Source organism: Mustela putorius, unplaced genomic scaffold, assembly GCF_011764305.1.
Source record: "Mustela putorius furo isolate JIRA1106 unplaced genomic scaffold, ASM1176430v1.1 tig00537227_pilon_pilon_pilon, whole genome shotgun sequence".
NCBI lineage: Eukaryota > Metazoa > Chordata > Mammalia > Carnivora > Mustelidae > Mustela > Mustela putorius.
Window position 1 is genome coordinate 37690158 of NW_025422368.1, and position 7025 is coordinate 37697182.

The window sequence follows — 7025 nt, forward strand, 5'->3', positions numbered from 1 at the left end:
AAAAGATTGAGTCATCAAAGACATCCTCTGTGCTAATTTCAAATTTCATAATACCTTGAGTCAGTGTCTGTCTTCTGTCTTCAAAACCACTCTTTGAGAAACAAGAGAAACAAGTATTTCTAAAGGACTCTACTAGATCTGACTAAGGCAAACATACAGCAAAGGTTTTCTGGACTGAACTTAAATGCATGTTCTATTTTTCCCATTCTTAAGAATTAAAGTAATAACAACAAAATTGTATCTATATATTTGTTTGTAATCAACAAAGAGCTTGCCTGAATTGGGATGGTTGGAAGGTAGATATGTAAAATTAAAATATTTTAAAAGTCGTCTTTATTTAAAATTAAAAATGAAGTAAAGTTTTTTTTTCTTTCTGTTGCTGTTGCAAGAGATCATCATTCTGTATCTTTTCTCACGCATTAATTAATTATGTGACTTGTTTATTTTGATTGGACACATGATTTTGACATGTTCCACTAATATTAAATCACCTTCACTAGATTTGGAAGGATGACTAAGAATTAATCAGGCAGGGGCGCCTGGGTGGCTCAGTGGGTTAAAGCCTCTGTCTTCGGCTCAGGTCATGATCCCAGGATCCTGGGATTGAGTCCCGCATCGGGCTGTCCGCTCCGCGGAGAGCCTGCTTCCTCCTCTCTCTCTGCCTACTTCTGATCTCTGTCTGTCAAATAAATAAATAAAGTCTTTTTAAAAAAAGAATTAATCAGGCAAATATATATTATTAAAGTTGCAAGGAGCAGCACAGGCAAAGGCTTGGAGGTGAAATATCTATTTGGTAGGCTTTAGGAAAGTAAGCATGATAGGAACTTACTTTATGAAGCAGTGTGATACATGAAAACACTGGGGCTTTGTTTCTTTCCCATATGCTTGAAAGCTTTATATGCCAGATATGCAGAACGTGCACTTCTTATAAAAATTGCTAAAAATTAAGCTATGTCTAATGAAATACTTCAATTAGGGATTTTAAATTTTCTGATTTTTTAAAAAAGGATAAATCTAATAAATGGGAGTTAGGATGGAGGAGACATGAAAAGCTGCATTATTAATGGCGAGAGATGATTAGGACTTAGAATAGGCTAAAGTGGAGAATGTGATAAGATGCACAAAGATAGAATAAAGTTCCTAAATTAGATAGTATTTGGCTTGCTACGATAGGAGGTAAAAGTGAGGTAGGACTTCTCATATTTTTACACTGAAAAAATAGGAGTTGGTATAATATACTTGTCTTTATTTGGTTTGGTGTTCCTTTGGATTAATCAGATAAATCGTTTAATTGGGTAAATAAAAAGCTTGCTTTGGATGTTAGGAGAGAGGACTGCTTGAGATAATGATGTGAGCTTTATCCACATTTAAATAAATGTTTATATACTAGGCATATTAAGAAAATAGCATTTGTAAAAAGAAAACTTCTAAATAGAACTTCAAGGAAAGACTGGAGAGAGAGAGAGAGAAGAAGTTCAAAGAGAAAAAAGTAGTGAGTAAAGCAATATGCCTACCATGAGTGAGGTTACAAATGAGAATTTCAAAGGGGCATGAGTTATCTGTTGTTATCTAAGTGTGAAATGCTCTAGGACTGAAAATTGCTTACTTCATTGGCAATTTTATGACCAATGGTGATCTTAAGTAGGGCTGAAGTTCCCTTACTGTTACTTTAAAGAACTTTACAACTTTTAGTTAGCTTTTAATATATTTCAGATTTTTATGACTAGAGAGCCAGTTATTACTAGAAACTGAAAGTATCCTTAGAAACTTTCAGTTTTTTAGTTTTTAATTAATTTATTTTTAATATATGTTGTTTGTCTATTTTTGCCCCCAGTTTTGCTTTTTGTTTTTTAAGATTTTATTTATTTATTTATCAGAGAGAGAGAGAGAGAGAAGAGCACAAGCAGGGAGAGCAGCTGCAGAGGGAGAAGCAGGCCCCTGGTGGAGCAGGGAGTCAGACTCGGGACTTGATCCCAGGACCCTAAGATCATGTGACCCCAGCAAAGGCAGACACTTAACTGACTGAGCCACCCAGGTGCCCCTAAACTTTGTTTTTTTTTAAATATATTTTTCATGAATATTATTTTCAAATGTGATACTGTGGTTTATAAATAAATATATATTTTGGTCTTCCATCTGTAGTTTCTGGTTTACAGCTCCTAAATTCCTTGGAATTTCTTAAGTGATAAATGCAATGGGAACATCTTTTTGTTAAAACTTGTGGTCTCTTGTTCCCATTTCCTGAAATCAAGTGACCTCAGAGCCGAAAGGTGAAATAGGTGTTTGTTATTCCTAAAAAGTTTCTTTCAACCAGGACTTGCAAGACAGAATTTATGTTATTGAAGGGAGTTTTGGAAATCCCCCAGGCTGGGGTTGGGGGTGGGCAGAGGTTGCCAGGGTAACCAACTGATGAAATTCGGGTTAGAACTTTCAGTCCCACCCCATGATTTCCGGGACGGGTGACAGGCTGGAGGTGGAATCTACCTATGGTCAATGATTTAATTAAGCACGTATAAGCAGTGAAGTCTCTGTGAAAACTCAAAAGGAAGGAGTTCCAGAACTTCTGGGTTGGTAAATCGGAAAGCTTCCACCTGGCACTATGCCTGGCCCTAAACACCTAATGCCACAGGAATAGAAGCTGATTTATTCCGGACCTTGCAGTATATATCTCTTCATCTGGCTGTTGACCTGTATCCTTTAACATCCTTTGTCATAAATCGGTATCATGTAAGTAAACTGATTTCCTGAGTTCTGTGAACCACTCTAACCAGTTAATGGAAACCAAGAAGGGCATCAAGGTAACCTTTGATTTACAGTATGTCAATGAGAAGCTTAGGTAACAACTCAGGCCTGTGATTAACATCTGGAGTGGAGACAACCTTATGGGACTGAGCCCTTAACTTGTGGGATCTGACAGTATCTCGCGCACAAGGTGTCAGAATTGAGTTGGGTTGTAGGACATCCACCTGGTGTCCAATCACTTGGTGGTATGGGGAAAACCCCACCACATTATAATTGGTGAGCACAATTGCAATGAATATGTTGTATTTTTTTATGGTTATTGCTATTCTGAAGGACACTTCAGTAGTTCTGAAGATAATAAAGTGTTTTATTCTATCCCAAGTCTTGTAGTAGAATCATTTCTATGAACATAATTCCTATTAAGAAATTATCCTAGCAGGACTAGAAGGAAGCACATGTGGTAATATTATCTTAGTCTTTTATGATTCTGAAGGATTACATTTGCAAATGCAGCAGAATCAAATTTTCATGAGAAAAAAAATGAAATGTGTGAAAACATCTTTCTATAATTTAACTTTCAAGTTCCGATTCCCCTAAAATACCGAGAAAATCCAAACATGCCAATTTGCCAGATAAATCAAAATATATCTGGGCTTTTCTCATCTTACCTTTCATTGGTAAATATTCAGTAAATTCACAATTTTCTCATTTTTTCCTTATGATTTATCTCACCAGGGCATTACAGTCAAATACTCTATTTTAATAAAACTTAAATTCTTGTCTGGGTGCTTACACTGCAAAACTGGTATATGTTTAAGATTATTTACTTCAATTTGGTCCTTTTTTTAGGAATTGTCTTTTTAATTTTGACATATAAAACATTTATAGGTCTAAAATCAAAACTATAATGCAAATCTAGCTTTCATGATATTCTGTTATCCTTTCCTTCATTTTTATTAGTTTTGGTTTATCCTATAATTATTTCTTTTAAGAAAATCTAAGAAAGTACCCATATGTATGTGTATATGTATGTCTGTATTTAAGTTGTAGTCCTCCCCACATTTTCCTAAGCAAAAGGTTGCACACTATAAACATAGTTCTCCTTCTTGCTGCTTTCATTTAATGATATCTCTTGATGGTAACCTATAACCATGTAAGCAAAGGGCTTTTCCTCATTGCTTTTAAGTGGCATATTACTTCATTGTATGAATTTATAATGTAGAGTTACTGCTACTTTTATATATATATATATATATATATATATATATACATATATATGTTTTTTATTTATTGTAATTTTTTTCAGTGTTCCAAGATTCATTGTTTATGCACCATACCCAGTGCTCCATGCAATATGTGCCCTCCTTAATACCCACCACCAGGCTCACCCCACCCCATACCCCTCCCTTTCAAAACCCTCTGTTTCCCAGAGTCCACAGTCTCTCATGGTTTGTTTTCCCCTCTGATTTCCCCCGACTCACTTCTCCTCTCCATCTCTCAATGTCCTCTGCATTATTCCTTATGCTCCACAAGTAAGTGAAACCATATGACAATTGCTACTTTTCTTATTGCGAAGAACCAACAATGCTCTCTTTTTTAAAAAATTTTCTTTTCAGCATAACAGTATTCATTGTTTTTGCATCACACCCAGTGCTCCATGCAATACGTGCCCTCCTAAATACCCACCACCTTGTTCCACAAACCTCCCATCCCCTACACCTTCAAGACCCTTAGTCTTGTTTTTCAGAGTCCTTAGTCTCTCACGGTTCACCTCCCCTTCCGATTTCCCTCAACTCCCTTCTCCTCTCCATCTCCCCATGTCCTCCATGCTATTTGTTATACTCCACAAATAAGTGAAACCATATGATAATTGACTCTCTCTGCTTGACTTATTTCACTCAGCATAATCTCTTCCAGTCCCGTCCATGTTGCTACAAAAGTTGGGTATTTATCCTTTCTGATGGAGGCATAATACTCCATGGTGTATATGGACCACATCTTCCTTATCCATTCGTCCACTGAAGGGCATCTTGGTTCTTTCCACAGTTTGGCGACTGTGGTCATTGCTGCTATAAACATTGGGGTACAGATGGCCCTTCTTTTTACTACATATGTATCTTTGGGGTAAATACCCAGTAGTCCAACAACACTCTTAGGAACAGCCTTATGCATATAGTCTCTTTCTCTCTCTTTTTCTCTCTCTCTCTCTTTTTTTTTTTTTTTTTTCTGTTTGTCATTCTACTTGAGTATAATTTCCTAAAAGTAGAATTTCAGGCTCAAAGAGTAAATTCATATGTCATTGTACTAAATTCTCACTAGTGATTTCATCATCTTTCAGTTCCTCTAGCTATGCATGAGTTCCCTGTTACACCACAATCTCACCAGTGGAATATTTGCAACACTCAAAATATTTGTTACATACATTTTTTCTTATTAAATGTGTGACTGAATTTTTTCATATGGAAAACTCAATTTTAGTGAATGAGTGAGGATATTTTCACCATAAGAGTAATAAGAAATAGGATTAGGGCTAGATCATGAATTCCTTAAGTATCAACCTTAATATTTTGAGAAAACCTTCATAGATTTCTCATTGATGGAAATATGTAATGGTCTGGAGAAAGAGGATGACACGATTACAGAACAGAACACATTTTAGATGTCGACTTTTATTTATTATTTGAACTTATTTTTAAATACCAGAAATAGCACATGTTTACTCTAGAAAACTGTACAATATACATGTGATGTTGATGAAACTAGTCTGCTTCCTAGCCAGAATCAGTTTGAAATTACATCTGAAAAGAATTCAATTTTCTTGGCTTTTTTTTTAATAGTTTAATGTATTTTAATAGCAAACTTACAGGAAAAGCACCGGAGACAGACACTATTAAAAACATGTACTTGCATGTAGGACAAGTCAGTTAGAAAAGTATACTGAATGGTTGGAATCTACTGCATGATAAAAACGTCTCAAACACCATTTAGTTGCTGCCCATAAAAAATTACTTGTTTTTTAAAAAAAAATCCCAATGCTGGCATTGTCCAGAAAAATTTAACAGGTTTATTTATAATTGTTATAAAGTTGAACTCCTGAAACGTATTCACTGAAACATTTTGACTTGCATTAACTCTTTATGTTCCCACATTTATATTAAAAATTCACACACAAATGAAAATGGAAAAACTGCCAATACCTGATTTATGTCCACTATATTTCCTCTTGCAATCATATACTTAGGTAGCTTTTGACCCCATGGGGGGAAAATAAAATCCAACGTTCAGAACTACCAGTAAGAGGAAGAAGAGAAAAAAAAAAATTTTTAAGAATGAAATGTTTCCCATCATAGTGGATTCTTAATCATGTTCTCCTGCAAAAAACTGAAAAAGTAATATTAATTTTATGGATGTTCCAGAATATATATTTTGATTGCACTTCATTTGTTGATGAATCTGAGAGGAGTAATACATTTAGAAATTTGAAATTTCTGTCCAAGAATAAGTTATATTACATCTTTTTGTTCAAGTCATCTTGTTTCTTTTACCACAGTTTTAAATCTTTATCATTTCATATTCACTATTAATTTTTTCATGAGTGTTATATATTTGTTGTTATGTTGGTCAATGCCTTTTCTCTTATTAGAACAATTTGCTATTCTGACAACTTTTTATTTATATGTAATAAAGAATATGTCTTGGACATTTGTCATGAGAGTGGCCAATTCAATAATTTTATGTCAAACATTCAGCTATTTTTTTAATAACACATTTTCTATGAATCCACAATTAATATTTGATCATTTATAATCAGTTGTGACTACTCTTTTTTTTTTTTTTTTAAAGATTTTATTTATTTATTTGACAGAGAGAAATCACAAGTAGATGGAGAGGCAGGCAGAGAGAGAGAGAGGGAAGCAGGCTCCCTGCTGAGCAGAGAGCCTGATGCAGGCCTCGATCCCAGGACCCTGAGATCATGACCTGAGCCGAAGGCAGCGGCTTAACCCACTGAGCCACCCAGGCGCCCAGTTGTGACTACTCTTAATTTTTCTCTTTTTCACTTACTAGACTTCCAGGGCAATGTTAGGTAATAATGGTGATAAACTCATTTTGATTATTACAAAATACATAAGAATCACTATTTTGTTTCATACTGGTGACAATTTTAAATATATGATCATTAGCATATTAAGGAAATAGTCTACCATTCTAATTCACTTAGAATTTTTTCCTTTTCCTCTTCTTCCACCACCTTTTCTTGCTTTTTCTTAAATCAGAAGTAGTTA